At 38.2% G+C, this 18,070-nt stretch overlaps 1 protein-coding gene across 3 annotated transcripts in view; it reads left to right on the top strand.

Annotated features, from left to right (window-relative positions):
* The window catches only part of dlg3 (discs, large homolog 3 (Drosophila)), a 155,767-nt gene that overhangs the window by 8,793 nt on the left and 128,904 nt on the right, over positions 1-18,070 (top strand). The window lies entirely within an intron of this gene.

Genomic DNA, 18,070 nt, shown 5'->3' with positions numbered 1-18,070 from the left:
CGTGCAACTGTATGCTGGCAGTCAGACAGTGTCACATTTTATTCATTTTTATGGGGCTTTAACTGAGTCCAAACGTTCCGTAATCAAGCTTTATGAAAGAGGCCTTTCAGTATTCCCCACAAAGGTTTACTTTATGTCACTCTATGGGTTTTAAAGAAACCCATCAAAGCCAAATACACATTTCGCACATGCACTAATTGGTATTAATCCAGGTCACTTTGGTACAGTTCTCACACTGGATTGACCACATGACCTCGTTTGTACCAGACACTTTGTAGATTTTATAGAAACGTATTACTAATTAGGCATGAGCTTTAACTAATTATAAAGTTTGCATCAGTTCTCACGTAAAAGGCTGCTGTAACCGCCGACACCTTCATAAGTAGTTTGGTGTTTTGGAAAGGAAAAGAGCTCGGGGGATCAGGATGAACCTTGCTTTTCTGTTTGCAGTGGATAGAACACGTTGCTTCTCTTTAACCAATGGTTCAGTGGTCCCTCTAATTACCACAGCCATGTTATAATGATCCTCGCCCTGGGCTCTGCTATTGCTTCTCCTGACCCACTGCTGCTTCTTTGCTGGGGATCCGAGGGGGAGGGGTGTCATGACTCAGGCAGCGGTTAAAAGAAACGCAGCACACAGTTGTTACCAGTGACGACATACGCAGAGGGGCTTTAAAGTAATGTTTCCTGTGTGAGATTCATGCAAATTCCCAGGCTTAAAAACACAAATTATTAGACGTTTAACTTCTTGTTTGACGTCAGCAGGTTGTAGTAGGGGCTGATTGCTGCATCCTTTGGTTTTAAGAGCATAGGGTTAGGGTTAGACTTTCCCAGACTTAAGTTTTCTTAAATTTTGAGCTTTATTTTAACATCTGTCATAGACCAGAGGGCAGAGAGCTGGTGTGGCCTTTGATTATCCAATAGATTGTATTTATCACTTTGTATATTTGAGACATATCATCAGAGCTTCTGGGATTTTGTCTGTAGGAGGTGATCTTTTTCATCACAGAAGAAGGCAAAGAGCCACAGTTGGAGATGAGTAATAGAAACCAGAATAATCAAGTGTTGTTTGTACCTGGTGGGGATGCTGGTAATTTAGAGCTGTTACATTTGAAGCTCTGATTGCTAATCGCCTCAGTGCATTATAGATGAAATATGTATTTCCGTAAAAACTTAATCTGTTTCACCTTTACTTTATGTGTAGCTTCTTCAATGTTTTCTGTTGCCAGTTTTACAGCTTTTCTGGCCTGATAATTACAGAATGATAAAATATATCAGCATTAAGCTGCAGGACGATGCATTTTCAAAGATTGGATACATCATAAGGAAAAAATGATTATGTGGACTGGTCTGCAAAAATGTGGCCAGTAAGATTTTGATTTTCTCTTTGGTTTAAAGGATGCATTTTTCAGCACTTCACAAAATTAAGAATAAAAAGTCTCCAAATCTATATTAAATGAGCAGCTCTTAAGACTGTAAGACAATGTTTTTGCAGCTGTAATCAAAGCATGAATAGCAAAAGGTACCGCATGTAGTTTTCCCACATTTCCTGTTCTGTGCTCTGTTCTACTGTAATCTGTTCTGACCAATGGGAGCAGTGATTGTTACACTTGTGGTTTTGCTTTGGGTTATTGTCCACTTGCAAAAAGTGCAGTTTCAAAACGAATGGGACAAAATGACAAAATAATATCTGCTTTTGATCTAGGCCAAACAAGCATAACCAAGGACTTTTTTAATGTGAATGCACCCTAAAATATCAGAACAACATGTATCCCAAATGGTTAATGACCCTAACCCTGCCACTAAATTACTTAACTACAGGGCTGCTTATGGACGGCAAAGTCAACGTTTTGGAGTGGTTATCAAAGGAAGGGGCTAAATTTCAGGCAAAGGTTCGTAACAATCTTTAGAGTGGATACCCAAAATGTTTGTCCCAAGTTATACAGCATTAGAAAATCTACCAAATACTTAGGAAACCTATTTATAATTGAGAATATACAGGAAAATATAAGCCCAAAAAAACAATCTGTGTGGTGATTCTTGGCTTTAACAAATAAAAATAGCTTTTGGTGATGCCGAGGTAAAAAATAAAACATTTAGCTTGTGTGAATTAGTTTGGTCGAGGATCAGTAAGGTGAACAAAAAACAGCTTCAGCCACCGGTTCCAGATTTCTGTTTTCTTTTCTTCAGTATTTTCACTCTGACAAACCTTCCTGAGCTTCCAAGAGCTCAGTGCTAATATAACCAAGTGGCAACACAAACTCATCTACATAAACAAAGAGTATGCAAAACAAACAATGTGATACAAAATAACTCAAAAAGTTACTTTAAAGAAAAACAAACAAAGCATTACTCCAAAGGTAACCCTCTAAATGGTAGAACCCAGCAAGGTAATTGATGACTTCATCTATAGGAAATACTTGGACAAACAATGGTGAGTAAAAAGGAAAACAAATACCATGAATATACTTTGAAACAAAATAAAATATTTCAACCAATAATCCAGAAGTAATAGCTTTAAGCTAAACATATAAATAGATGGAAACTGCAATAGAATGCGAACACAAACAAACCCAGGATAGTAAGTGAAGCAAAGTTGCAAATTAATGTTAGATTTAAGCATTACATATAAGAAAAAGGAATAAGGGACAAGTGGTGAACATAATAAAAGACATTGAGATACAAACGTTATGTCTTTTTTTGTGCAATGTGTGTGTAAAATACCTAGTTTCAGTTATATCATAATTTCTTACTTAGATATGCTTATATGTACTTGTACGCCAAACAGTTTTTAAATTTCTATAGACTTCTGTTAAACTGTCAGCTTTTAATAATGTATAAATTCAAGGCTATAATAAATTATTAAAAACCATTTTAAAAAAAAAAGATATTTTTATCCCGTTCAGACTGAAAACGAAAGCATCTTTTTGAAGGAAACATATTGAACATGGAAACATTTGTGCAATAACCAGGTTGCACTATAGTACAGGGAACCTTCTTAGCAGCTGTCCTCCATCGCCTTCAAGCAAACCTCATTCAAATGAATCATGGTTACTTTGCTATGTTAAAAAACGTATTCAACCCGAATGATTTAACTGTGTTGCTTAAAATTATTAAACATTGCATGGCAATATCATTTGAAGACTGTTATCTTTTAGGTCAAATTATTTATGGTAAAACCGATGAACTAGAGAATAAATATTTTCTTCCCCGTAGATCTCCTCTCATTTTTTCATTTGCAGCATTAAACCAAAGCCATATTCTGCAGATGCTGGTGAAGATTCTCAGTCATCCAGGTCATAGTCATTCCAAAAAAAAGTTAAAAAACAATCTACTGGATTTTATTTCCAAGTTTGAAGACATTTTGGACATTTTGAATTGAAAAAGCATCCTGAATGGGAAGTGAAACGTCTTTAAATTTAGAAACAAAGTCCAGTTGATTGTTTTTTAAAACTTTTTTGGAAGAATTCCGTAAAAATAAAAATAAAATCCACTGGACTTGGTTTCCAAGATTTGAAGACATTTCACCACCTCTCCAGGAAGCTTTCTCAATTCAAATGTCTGGATCCGCAGTGAGTTTGAGTCTTATTTTTTCTCATTTCCTGTATATTCTCAATAAGGCTCAAACTCACTGCAGATCCAGACATTTGAATTGAGAAAGCTTCCTGGAGAGGTGGCGAAATGTCTTCAAATCTTGGAAAACAAGTCCAGTGGATATTTTTTTTGATTTTTACGGAATGACTATGACCTGGATGACTGATGACATCAGCATTTTTTGGAAAAATATACCATTGCACCATATAAATATGGTGCAATGGTGACATAAGAAAAATAACTGGATGTTTCTCTTTAACAAAAAAAAAGACCGGATAGAAAAGTGTCAAGGAGGCTGCCATGACTGCATCAGCATCAGTTAGCCGCAGACATTTCTTTCTGATCCCCGGTTGTATTCTACATCTGACAAAGTCTCTTATATTTTTAACATGCCTAGCGTAAAGAGTAGAGCTGCAACACTAAGGCCTTTTTATTTAAAGTAAAACATCCAAGCATAGCTAAAGTCTTTCTGAAATCATTCAGCAGAACCTTTGGCTCATTATAAGTACATTCATCACAATAACAGAAGTTACCAATAGGGAAACATGGTGTTGGCAGCACCATTCTTAAAGTGTAAAAATAAGAACTTTTAAAAGTACCAATCAGTTTGGACAAATGAAAGCTTAAGATGTCCACTAGAAAGCTGGAGGTGCAGAAAAACGTTTTTGTTTTCTCCTCCAGTGGTTCAAGACCAGAAAGGAAATTATTTTTGTTCTTTCAACTCTGGTTTGGCAGCCTTTGCAGCTTGATCTTGAAATAAAATCTGGGCTGAGCTTTTTTCTTGTGTCGGGTCCAAAAAAAATATGAGGTAGGTGCACTATAGTTGGAGAGCGCCATGGGGACTTCCTAGTAGCTCTACATTTCTGTTCTTGTGTGGTATGAAATGTCAAGACTAAAAGAAAGCTTTGTTTTTGCTGCCGCGAGGAGAATGCCAAATACCTGTTTTCTTGTAGAGCATTAACTTGCATCAGTGGGAGTGAAACCCTTCATCTAAATTAACAAAAGAATGACTTCATCATCAGAAAATGTATGCTAATCCTGCAAGAGTCCAGACCTGAATTAAGCAAAAAAAATCAGCAATGTCACCTGAGGAAGACAGTGAGCCTAAGATGTCCTCGCAATCTCATAGATTTGAAAAAGATAAAAAAAAAAAAATTATATTTTATAAATTATGGAATTCAGTGTCTTAACAATGATTTGCACCCTTTGAGGGGCCATTGTAGTGGGTTAAACTGTGGGAGGAAGCTGAAGCTAGTGACATAAAAAGGCTACGGTCAACGCTACAACGCAGACTCTTTTTGCTGCTTCAGTGCCAAAATCTGCTCCACCATGAAACTCTGTGGCTGGACAGTATATTTTTACAGCTAAAGCCTCTAAATTGTGAGTCTTGTAATGCTTTTATTTCCCCTTTTATATTTTAATATGAACAATTTCATAAGCCTCCAGATTCTGGTGATTTTGATCGATATCATTGACACCCAGTGGTGTATTTATAGAAACCAGATAGACTCAGAGAGGATTAGCTTTTCCAAATCAGGATTCCACACATTCCTCACAAAGAATCTTCAATCAAGGCCGGGCCCGAGGCAGACAGGAAATAAATTGCTCTTGGCTGCGATGCCAAACCTCCTCCACAGTTTTCCGGCTCATCCAAAAAGCGTACAAGCGGGTGGGTGGGGGGGGACAGAAGAAGGAGAAGAAAGTCGGTTTGTTTCAGGTGCAGCGGCTAGAGAGGCTTCATCCCCTGTTCAATATGTGGTTCTCATGAAGAAAGGATGGTGTGGCGGTGCAGTCGGTTCACAGCTCTATAATCAGAGTGCAGCAGCAGTATAAACATTAGTCATTCTTTTATCCGGTCCTGTTGTGTTTGCTTTCTCATGCTCAGGGCCATGCAAGCTGGTTCAGTTAGACCCTTTTGGTGTTGTGTTTGTCACTGTGCCGATGGCTTTAAAGCAGAGCCATATAAGCTGGAGGAGGGAACAGCTAATTTGTAGCTTAACATTTCCTTCAGCATGAAGGTAAAGTATATCTCTGAGAGATGCCTGTGTAACTTAGCTCCATGGTGGGAGTTCAGAGGTGTTCCATCCAGCGTGGGAGGTTTTGGTATCGGCTACTTGATTGGGTGTCCGCATGGTTGCATAGTTGCAAACAAAGCTTGCCTTTAACTGGGCATCCATCCTTTTGTCTCAACGCACAAGCGCGCCGTGGGGTGCATAGAGGTGGAGGTGGGGGGCTGGGAGTTGAAGCAGACACACGTTACATAGGACCCCAAATGACTGGGGAATGTTTTATTAAGGGAAACTGAAGGGGGCGAATTGTTTTCCCTGCTTTGAAATTGTGACCTAGTTTTCTATCACTGTTGTGTGGGTTGCTCATCATCATGTAAAGATCCAGGGGCAGTTTTTGTGTGTGTGATTCAGCCTGGCAGGGGGTGCAGAGATGAATCTCACTTTAAAGGTACTTTTGATGAGGATAACGGTCTGTAATGCTCTAATTGTACATCAAGAGGTTATGTTAGTCAAAAGTGAGGAAAAAAGCGTAATCATGACAAAAAAATAACTCCTTCAAGGATAATCAAAACTTTTTTCCACCTAAATATGGATTTAGAATAACTTCAGTTAGGCTTTTGGCTTGAACTGTGTATTTTGTCACCCAGCCAGGAATTTATGTGGTCGCCAGACTTGGAGCATTTCTGAGACTGTTTTGGAAGGCCACATGGTATGTGTGTAGACAGAAAACTGTCTGCACTTGATAAAACTGAGATTGCTGACATCTGAGCAAGATGAGATCGAGCACCTTCATCAAAGCTTGTTAACTTTTACAGCAAAGAAAAAAAGACGAAATTAAAAGTGTTAACTGCTAACCCAGGTGCATGAGATTTAGTCGGAGAGCCAATCCTGCAAGACTTCGCAGATACAACTTTTTTTTAACACTTAAAGCAAAAATAGAAGTTATTTTTATTGAACAACAGATATAAACAAGGTATTAAATGTTATGATAGTGAATGGTGACACGTTTTTCTGAGTAACCTTTTACAAAGTGCTTAAAAAATAAAAGAGAAGATTTCTAAAACACAGACGTATTTGTGCATATTTTGGCAGGTAGTTAACATTCGGCACCCTGGAGAAATTGCCTCCACTTTTACATATTTAGTCTGTGTCAAGTGCTCCGGTGTTCCAGACCTATGTAATGATGATCTGGACTTTGTGGGGGCTCTACCATCTGTTGCAGAACTCTCTCTTTTTTTAAACTTTATTTCTATGTGGACTAGAGATGACTATTATTGCTGCATGAATTGGCCGCCTGTGCAAAACTTTTAAGCCGCCTCTAATGTCCTTCAGTTTTCAGGTGAGCCAAATTTTGTGGTATTTATATAGTTTGTCATTTTGCTTTTCAGCTACAACAGAGAAGCTGATGTCAGGTGAGTTTAGCACAGTTGTCGTCAGTAGTCAGTTGTATGGTGTTACTGTAAAAGATGCTGTCTTTGGTCTAAACGTTTGCCTCTAAAACAAATCACAAAAGGTCTTTTTAGCAAAGAATAACAAGATGTGGAAAATATGCTGGTGAAGATTCTCAGTCCTCCAGGTCATAGTCAATCCAAAAAAGTAAAAAAAATAAACCACTGGACTTTGTTTTCCAAGTTTGAAACGTTTTGCGCTTCCATTCCAGGGAGCTTTTTTCTGCCTTTTTGAACATTTTATGACCCTTCCTGTTGGATTAAGGCACAGGGAATAAGCGCTGATGTTAACCCTTTATAGGGCAGGTTACTGTTTTTGATTACTAGCAGACCCCTTACAAATGGAGTCCCACTCGTCTCTCAGTGAGGTCTAGAAGCACAAGATCTATATCCAGCCATTCAGCACAGATCCTGCTACCTGGCTATACATCTTATTTTGGCATTGGACTAATTAGATGAGCCCTTAAATGATATATGTCCTACTGTGAATTAAGTTAGAAAAAGAAAGTTAACAAATCAAGAAAAAAAAGTAAGAAGTTAATGGAAAAGTAAAAAAAAAAACCTAGTTAAAAAATCTAAGTGTAAGTATCAGCATTAATGCCTCTAAGGTTATATTGTAGCAATTATTTTTTTTTTTTACTCTCAGAGTGTTTTTCATGAATTTCTTATAGAAGCACTTTTGTTATTAAATTGACATTCATTTTTGCCATAAAAATATCCATATTTTTTTAATGTTACAATAGAAGTAAGGTGTTGTCCTGGATTCCAATAACACTACTGGCTAGGAATTTTAATTTTCAAAGTATTTCACTCAGTGCCCTATAAAGGGTTAAGGAACGTTTCACCGTGTTTTGCCCGGTTCTGCTGGAGGTTTCATCCTGTTAAAAGGGACTTATCTGGGTGTGCAGGTGGCGCATTGGTTAGCGCACACGACCCATGTGCAGAGGCCTTAGTCCTCGACGGAGCCGACCCAGGTTCGAATCCGCCCTGTGGTCCTTTGCCACATGTCTCTCCCACATGTCTCTCCCCCTCTCTCCTACCGTAAAAAAAAAACACAACTAGGAGTTTTCCTCTCCACTGTCGCTACAAGCATGCTTGGTGTGAGGGATTGCTGTCGAGTTAATGAATCGATTCAATCAGCTGGTTTTCCTTAGATAGAAAACTTTGAACCAATCTGACTGTATGATCTGGTGGAATCGTCTCTGTAAAGTGTCTTGAGATAAGTTGTGAATTGGCGCTATAGAAATAAGCTGAATTTAATTGCTTTTTCACATTTTTTGGATAATTTTTAGTCTTTGTTGTGGGTTCAATAAAAACACTGTGCTGTTAATTTATGGTACTGAGGGACCTAAGAAAACAGTAGCATGATACAAAATCTGAACTTTACCGCTTCAGTATGTGTGTATGTGTGTGTGTTAGCATGCATAAGAGAGAGTGTCTAAGGGAGGCTGCTCTTTAGTCAGCTGGTCAACAATTTGCTCTTCCCACACATGGCTTCACTCCTCCACATTCAGACACAGAGATGAGTCAAATGCTCCATTCTTACACTTTTGTTCCCACATTGTCTTGTTGGGACGTTCTGGCTCATGTCTCTGTCTCAAGCACAAACGAAAGCCTGAATTCTCTGATTTTTCTTTTTGAGTATTAAAATAAGGCATCATCATTTGTAGAAAGTTACAGGATCTTCTTTTTAAAGCATTTTTGGAGCTCAAAGATTGACCATACAGTGAACCTGCCTGCAAGCTGATGAACTCTCCTGTCATTCCTTTATGTCAACCTTGCAGTTGCTGGTCCTGAGTTAGGCATCAGCAAAAATGTCACAGTGGATTTTCATCCAATGCTCGCACCTCCAAAGAAACCTGAAAGAATACAGTTATAAAATGCTCTGAAATCACACAGAATGAAACAAAGACTGTTTTTTTCCTAAAAGTATTTGTTAACCAGTATTTGCTTTTTATCACTTTTTTAGGGTTTACTCTATAGTATGGACATCCACATGTATCAGAAAAAGAAATCTTATTTGACAAAAGTTGATAAATTAGTTGTTAGTGGCTATTATGATTATGGTGATGTGTATTAAACACTCCAGCATTTTCTTTCTGCACATTTTTAGATGCATAGATAGTTAATAATCCAAGCTGTCACCTGTTATTTATTTCAGATATGTTTAAGTATGATGCCAGATGAAGTGCTGCTCATTACATTGCTATTATTGCTGCACTTGGGCACCATTGCCACAGATTTTGGACAACAGCTGCTCAAATATGGCAACAAACCTCATTTGTGTGCTGTTAGGATGCTTCACTCACCTCTGTATGCTTGATGCTTGAAAATGAAACGGATGAACATACGAATATTGTTCTTAGGCAATCAGTTACTCGTTAAACATCATTTAAAAAATCATTAATAAAAAGAGACTGTTCTGTCACAGCTGCAGTTCAGCACTGTAAAGCCCAGCCTCTTGATCTTAGTATTCCCACTCTGGTCATAACGGGAGTGCATCTAAGAGGCAGGCATACTCATGGCACAAGATGTTTTTTAACATCAACCCCATATTTAAGCCCAAATAACCACATTAGATAATCCTGCATACATATCAGCTTTACTTGGTGTTAGGTTTAAACACCAAACACCTTATTCAGCAACCTGCACAAAGAATGACACAGAGAATTTAGTATATTTTACTTGCAAGGAGAGGGGATCAGAAACTGCATTCAGTTACAACTTCAAACCCACTCTGAAGCAGTATCTGCTCTCCAAGCCCTTTATTGAAGAAACGCCCTGATTACAATGTGGTTTCAACCGCTAAAGGGGGAGGGAACAGAACCCAGTTGAAACCAGAATTTTCGTACAACATCATACAACATCAGAGGATAAGGAGAACCCCTCTCCTTATCTAGTTGCACAGTTCTCCATTCTCCTCCACACCCTTAACGACATCTGTTAACAGCAGTCGCAGTCAACATCCCTCCTGCACAGACTTAAAAAACATTAATGACACAGCAAACAAAACTAAATGTTTTAACACTCTTTGTAATATGAGTAAGATAGAGATAACAAAATGTGTAAGTATAATATGATTAAAGTAGAATAACTTATGTTCAATTAATTAACCCAACATTTCCCTCCTGTTTATTCACTTTAAGCTATTTATTTTTATCATTCAATAGTTACTTCTTTTCAGATTTTCAACTAAGAAATCATTCTTTTTTTTTAGCTGTAAAGGGTACACTCAGAGGTACTTTAAACTGGTGGGTTATTGTCGTTGGGATTAGGATAAAAGTCAGGAAAGTGTAAAGAGAATTCATCCTCTTCGCTGTCTTCATCATCCGATAGGTGTTCCTCAGTGGACATAAGGGCATACATTTCTGTTTTCATGGGTTGTATTGCAGTGGTAATTAGTCTATTTAGCAGCAATCTAATACATGGAATACAACAACATCCACATAAGGTCAGGATGGCGGCAAATATAGCTACAGACATCAAAATAGAAAGTACCAGTTGTTTGTATTTACCAAAAATGTCTCCAGATCCATCCCACATTTTTGTGTCAACTCCAGAATGGTCTTTCATTTTGCTGTTAAGAGAGCGAAGGCCTTCAAGGGCCTTTGTGAGGCTGCCATCTGCAGCGGTGTTGTTGGGAATAAAGGTGCAACACTGATCTCCAAAAATAGAGCACACACCACCTTTTTCAGCTAACAACATGTCAACAGCAATACGGTTCTGGAAAGCCATCAGAGAGGTAGCTGACAATTGTTCATGGACAGCGGAGAAGCCTTGTTCTGTTCTATTTCCCAGCCTCTGGACGTTATAGTGGATGTAATTGATCCTGTTTACATTTTTATTTAGAGTACACCACCAGCATAAGAAAGATTCAAATCCTGCAGAAACTTGATTCACTAGTTTATACTCATCTGGAACACCTCTGGGTACACCAATACTGTCAATATAAGTAGGGTCATCTGGACTCCACGCATTTTCAGATGCCCTCCTTCTTCTAGTATGCCATGTGTGAGGTAAAATACTGTTTACAGTCGTTAACAATTCATCCATTGTGAGTGAAGTAATAGAAACAGGTAAAATCAAGGTGACAGCAGCACATAATCCAGTGGTGTTACATGGAAGTTTGTCAAACAATTTGTCATCTCCACACCACCACCAGATGTCGCTGCGGGATTGAGGGTTAAAAAAGGTGGATACCAGTAAAATGCTTGCACATTGTTTTTCATTTAGTGTACCCAATTTTGGGCCCACTCCGGTCCTGTTTACACAGGTGAAATTTGCCACAGCCACTTTCTTCAAAAAGATTGTTTTTTTCTTCTCAGCTGTGGTCAGGGGATAGATGTTATCCCAATAGGTGCAATTATCAGTTGGAACTGTATAATTCATTATATTTAGAAGACATTGAGGAGTTATGGTGGCAGGAACCACACGTAACAGCGGTCTGGCTCCCATACACACAAGACAATCATTAGACACTGTTTTAGCTGCTTGTTCTGCCATTAAAAGCCAGTTGTTTGTTTGCCCAGAGATTCCAGTGGTGACTTGAAACAATTCATCTGTTTTAAGCGGGTCATTAATATTTTGAATTTTTATCTGTTCACCTTGGGCAGAAGTAAGAATCCCTTGTATCTCATTTTCTTCTTGTGTAACATTTGCAGAGCACAGATACAATGTCCAACATGGATCGGTTTCACTAGACCGTGCACATAGAAATGAGGAAGAACAGCCTTCCTTCTCAAGGGGTTCTGCTGTGGAGTTTATTGTCATAGTGAAAACTTTGGAGGCATGGTTAACAGTGAACCCTGATATTCTACTCATCCATTTCTTAGCTAAAGATGTCCATCCATATGATCCTTTTTTCCACTGTCCAGTGGTTCTGAAAACGTCTCCCCAACTCTTTTGAGTTCTTTGAACTACACGGGGATATAGGTAGAAATCATAACCTCGCCAATCTCCCGGGTCAATTTTAAATCTTTGCGAGAATGTTTGAAAAGGAATAGTCACTACACTGATTACTCTAGTAGAGTTATAGCAGAGATAGACGTCCCTTTTACAAATAGCTGGCTCATGGGGGCAACAAGAATCCTTGCCCTGAGTGAGAGCTAAAAACAAAACTAATATGAAAAGTTGCAACATCATCTAGGTTCAAACTTCAAAAAGTTTCCTATGGGTAATCTTTTACACAGTGGTCTACTTCCTATGACCTCTCGGCAGAGTTGTGTACAATCATCACCAGTTTGAGACGGTTGTATACTAAAAATACAACCCCCTTTGTACGATGGACTTCCTCTGAAGGTCGGTGAAGGAGACCAAATGCGTATTCTATAACAGGTACCACAGTAGAATTACTAGAGTGCTAAGCAGTATGGTAAGGTTCCACAGAATAATTAAGAAAGTGATTTTACTTATTACTCATCTGATCTAACTATCACTTTCTTGCAATCCATTTAGAAAACAAATCTATTATAACCAAACAGAATTGAAAGGATAAATAGGTTTAGGGAAAGCACCTTTTTTAGGTCTTAAATTTCCTTGAAGATTATGTTTAGCACATATTAGACATGCTTTACAAAAGTTTTTTGCATAAAATATAAATCCATATGCTGTATAATGATGCTCAATGCTCAATCAATCCTACAATCCTACAATCCCCCCGTTTGAGACATGAGTGAAATCATGACTCAATATAGCAGCTCATTCAAAGAAATTTTTTTATTTGGAAGGATTGGTTTATGTTCTGGTCACATATAGGGGCCATCATGGATTTTATGATAGTTTGGCTGAATAACATGTTTGTTTCGTTGAATGTCATCCCCACTTCACATGTATTTAATAAGAAATGTTATGTTTAATGCAATGTTACGATGAAATTAGGACAGCAACTAACAATTATTTCGTAAATCGATCAGTCTATCGTTAATTCTTTCGATTAATTGGTTAGCCAAAAGTTCTGTAAAGAAGATTACTAATGACATTAAACCAGGTGAAACCAAAACATTTCCTCCTGAAGAGCTCCGGACGGAAGTTATTGACAGACAAAAACATTTTATATCGTATTTGCAAAATGTTTATAAATTTATTTTACAGTTTTGGTATGATTACTGATCCAAGTGGGTTACTCTGTCGGAGAAAGCCAGATTTTACATGTATATTATGTGTTAGAGTCTCTATACTCCATTTAATGATGAATCACTAAATTTGTTTACGAATATGTAAATAAACAATGAATATGATTCATGTTTTCAGCCACAGATAAAATACATGAGATGGGCAACACAGAGTAACTACAGCCCAGATGTTCAACTTTCATAGTGAAGTTATTATTTTTAATGAAGCATAGTAGGTAAAAATATAAGAGTGGGGTTTAACTCTGCACGATTCTATATATTCAGAAGAAAGTACTGTATTTACCGTCTGTCTCAGTTGTTCAAATAAAATCATTTACAAAGTGGAAAACAGTCCTAATTCCACATTCATCAGAGCCGGTGATACTCCAACATTGATAAACAGCATCTAGTTAGTGTAGTGCTTAAAAATGTTTTTTAATGTAGCAAAATGCTCCTTTTCTCTTTAAACAATGAATTCCTCTCATCAGTACTGATGCTCATATCAAGCATAAAAAAAAGAAAGGCATGCATAATGCATAGTACCAATGACACCAGACCAATAGTGTCCCTACCAGGGATGGGATGCCCAGCCTCTGTCTAAGCAAAGCATAGAGCATCCCTGCCTAAGAGGTTAACTGGACATTCAGGTAAAGTCAGTACAGACAGCCGGCAGGAGAGTCCTTCAGGGTCTCTCAACCACACAAGCTGGATCTCCTGCACAGCCTTTAAATGACCTTGAGCTAATCGGACTATGACAGTCTCAGGTCCTTGGCCAGCACCTGGAATTTGTTGTTTAACAGTTGTTCTGCATGCACCACTGTCACACAGGAAAACTGTTGGGGTGCTATTCACATGTATAGTTAATACAACTAATCCTTATTTATGCATATTAATTATGTTTTTGATAAAAATGCTTTGGCTAAAATGCCATCAGAAGGCTGATAAATAGAGAGGAAAAAAGGACAAGAACAGAGGGACAAAACCTAGAACAAATAATGAATGTCTATTCTATTAACATTTCTCTATCTGTAGAATAGGACTGTTTTATAGGTTTTCTTGTCAGGGGGGGGCCCCCTGCCCATCCATGCCCAGGGCCCCAAATTTCCTAAATCCGCCCCTGCCTATAGACCATCATGACAGGAAAAAATGGATTTTCAGCTGGCCCCTGACCCGCCAAAGGATTTGGCAGCTCAATTAAAGGAAACACTCAATTTCAGGTTTGGGTTCAGGGGCTGGCTGTGGGGAGATTAAGCCTCCCCCCATATCTTTTGACCAAGCCCCCACAGGTCCCCCAGAATGGGTAACCCTTGTGGAGGTGCTGGGCATAGGAGAATAAGCCGGTAGATTCTCAACTTTAGGAGCTGGCAAGACTGGGGCTGAAGCAGAAGCAGCAGCAGCACCAAGTTCATTTGGGTCTTGCTGTAAAGCTGCTTGTGCAGCTGCTTGTGCTTGCTGTAATAATGCTGAATATGGACCTACAGGTAAATCATCTTTACGATGGGTATGTGCAAGGGTATGGGTTCTTTTATTGTGGTTCTGCAGGCTCCTGTATCACACAAAATTTAACAGGAGTGCCCTGGACCATCAGAACTATTTCTGGTCTATAACATTTCTTTAAAAAAAAAAATCTTCTAGGTTTAAGACATCCATATTTTCACCCTCTATCTCTCTAATAGAAAATGGTTGATCATCTAGTCATGCTGAGCTTCCTGCTTTTGTGGTTTACTTTGACAGTGTCTAGCTATGTGGCCTTTTTTTCCACATGACCAACACGCTCTGGAATTATCAGTTGAGCGTGATCCAAAATCTCTTCCCTTTCCACGGCCTCGGCCCCTACCTCTGGACTGCTGATAAAACACAATGTCCTCTTCCTCCTGATAAAACACAGTGGATTCTTTATTGTGATTCTTTTTACTTTTTATGACTTTCTCTGCATGCAGGGCGTGGTTTATATACTTTTGGAGTGTTGCACCACTCATCTCTATGTGGTGACGATTTACCCATTCTTGAATTACACATTCTTCCACATCCTTCTTTGGAGAGGGAATTCCTTCTACTGCTTTTCTTTGTCTCTCCTCCCTCTCTCTGTTAGCTCTACGCTCTCCCTGTTCTCTCTGTTCTGCCAATTTCATCCAGACCATGGTTTGCATGTAACCTTCTTTTGCCATCAAAGTGTCTTTATTTTTGCTTTTTGTTTTTATTTTTTGCTGCTATTCCTTTATGTTTGTGGTGCTCAATTTACCATTAAAACCGTAGTTTTTTATCCAGTGACACAATGGCTCTACCGCCAATGGGTCATCATTTTCAACTGCTTTCCAGTCTTTACACTGGAGTTCCTCCAATAACTTCTGTTTTTCTTTACTTTGCCCCTTTCCCATTTTGAACTAAATTTGGGCCCAGTGGGTTTTCAACACCTGTCGTGTTCTAAACACTGGGGCTTCAGACAAGATGGTGATCAACGACTTTTTGTGGTAAAACTCACTTCAACCCTTACAGGTGGAGTTTTCTTGTCTACAAACATCCACAAAAGCTCACCATTTAACCCTTGTCTTTTTGGTATGAAATACAGATATCTAGTGATATCTATATTTCCTTACACACACACACTCACACACACACACACTCACTGCGCAGTTAACTTTTACTTTATTTCTGTTTACTTATTTTAAACACAGAGGACGCCGCTATCCTATGCAGAATTTAACTAGTTTACAACTCGGGGAGCCTGCCCTTACAAACTAGGGGAGCCTGCCCTCCCGCGGACTTTAACTGTTTTAAAATTTCTGTTTTACCTGATAGAGTCTAGAATTGTCAGGGTTTTAGTACAAAAGGGGGACCTCGTTACCCCATGCGGAATTTAACTATTTAAGATAGAGGACACCGCCGTCCTTCACGAGGTTTAAACTGTTTGCAAAGGGGAATCTCGTGACCCCACGCTGAGAGGACTTCAAAAGGGGAATCTCGTGACCCCACGCCCTTCACTTCGATCTTTTTTTCTTTTTTTTTATATTATTATATTTTTATAAATTTTTTATATTTTATATATTTTTCTTCCAATAATTCACTCACTCCTTATTAAAAGAAAAACTACTCACAATTCTCTGCGTCCTCGAAATGCTTCAACCGTCGGACCCCAGCCTGTAAGGGAGAGACCAGTCCCGTAAAGGGTCTCTTTGCTGCGGCCGCAGGCTTATCTGGATCTCACTCACCTGCTGGGGGTCGTCGGGTATCTTGCAATCCGGCTCGAAGGACCAATTAATGTTAGGTTTAAACACCAAACACCTTATTCAGCAACCTGCACAAAGAATGACACAGAGAATTTAGTATATTTTACTTGCAAGGAGAGGGGATCAGAAACTGCATTCAGTTACAACTTCAAACCCACTCTGAAGCAGTATCTGCTCTCCAAGCCCTTTATTGAAGAAACGCCCTGATTACAATGTGGTTTCAACCGCTAAAGGGGGAGGGAACAGAACCCAGTTGAAACCAGAATTTTCGTACAACATCATACAACATCAGAGGATAAGGAGAACCCCTCTCCTTATCTAGTTGCACAGTTCTCCATTCTCCTCCACACCCTTAACGACATCTGTTAACAGCAGTCGCAGTCAACATCCCTCCTGCACAGACTTAAAAAACATTAATGACACAGCAAACAAAACTAAATGTTTTAACACTCTTTGTAATATGAGTAAGATAGAGATAACAAAATGTGTAAGTATAATATGATTAAAGTAGAATAACTTATGTTCAATTAATTAACCCAACACTTGGAATGCTGCAATGAAAAATAGAATAAAAAATAAAACGGAATAAGTGTATTTTCCTAAATCATATTCCCAACCTTTAGCTTTCAATGGTTTTACTCGAATGGTCTTTCTCAACAATAGTTTATATTGATTGAGTTGATTTTAGTTCTTTGTTATTGTTTCAGTCCTTGTTTCTGTCATATGTGATTTCTTTCTGCCTAGTGGAGGGCCAGAGAAAATCCTGATCCTAAAAACTAAGGAACCGAAGGAGAACTGACTTTCTTTTGGTTTGGCTTGACTTTGTCCAGTGCACTCTCTCTAGGACATGATATTTATCAATGTAGTAACACTTCTTGATTACAGCCAGCTGCCTGTGTCTTCTTCTTGAAGACTTATCAGTGTTTTTATTTATTTATTTTTTTTTCATTTTCCATATCTTTTGCCTTCCATCTCACGTAACCTCTTTACTGCAGTGCTTTAACTCCATCGTGTGGTTTTTCTGGGTTTTATTGAGCCATATTGCTTTGAGAGCGATTCACTGGCAGGTTTCATTCATTTAAGCTTAGAACTAAGTCTGTTTATTGTTTGCCCTACAAAGCTGTTTGTAGTTCTACTGACCTGTTTCTACTTTTTGCTCATTTAGGATCTAATTTCCAGGTACAAAAATCAATCTTTGGTTACAGCTATTTGGACATAATTTCCATTTTCGGTTGTACAATATAATTTAATCCAAAAACAATGATTTGACATTTCTGATATTTCAATATACATTACAGTCGATGATTGCAGCATTTGTCACCGACTGACTTTTGTAGTTTTATATGCGTTGTTTTTTTAAAACAATTATTTCTAAATTGTTATATTAATTGATTTTTGTTTACACATGCATCTTTTGTCTTAGACTTAGACAAACTTTATTGTCATTTTGTAGACAACAGTGTATACAAAATACATTTTTGATGCATACAGCTTTCCAACAGTGAATGAGCAAATGAACACCTCCATTTTTTGTTGTTGGTATTTTGCCTGTCTTTTTGAGGCTTTGATTATGTTATCAATATCAAAATTATATTGGATTGACCAAAATAAAGAAATGTATCATTATATAAATTCGTTCTCTATTTCCGTTCATTAGGTACACATAAACCACCACAGTTCTA

The sequence above is a fragment of the Cyprinodon tularosa genome, unplaced genomic scaffold (assembly GCF_016077235.1).
Source record: "Cyprinodon tularosa strain WSP-4 unplaced genomic scaffold, ASM1607723v1 ctg522, whole genome shotgun sequence".
Taxonomy (NCBI): Eukaryota; Metazoa; Chordata; class Actinopteri; order Cyprinodontiformes; family Cyprinodontidae; genus Cyprinodon; species Cyprinodon tularosa.
This window is presented reverse-complemented; position numbering and strand designations above follow the sequence as displayed.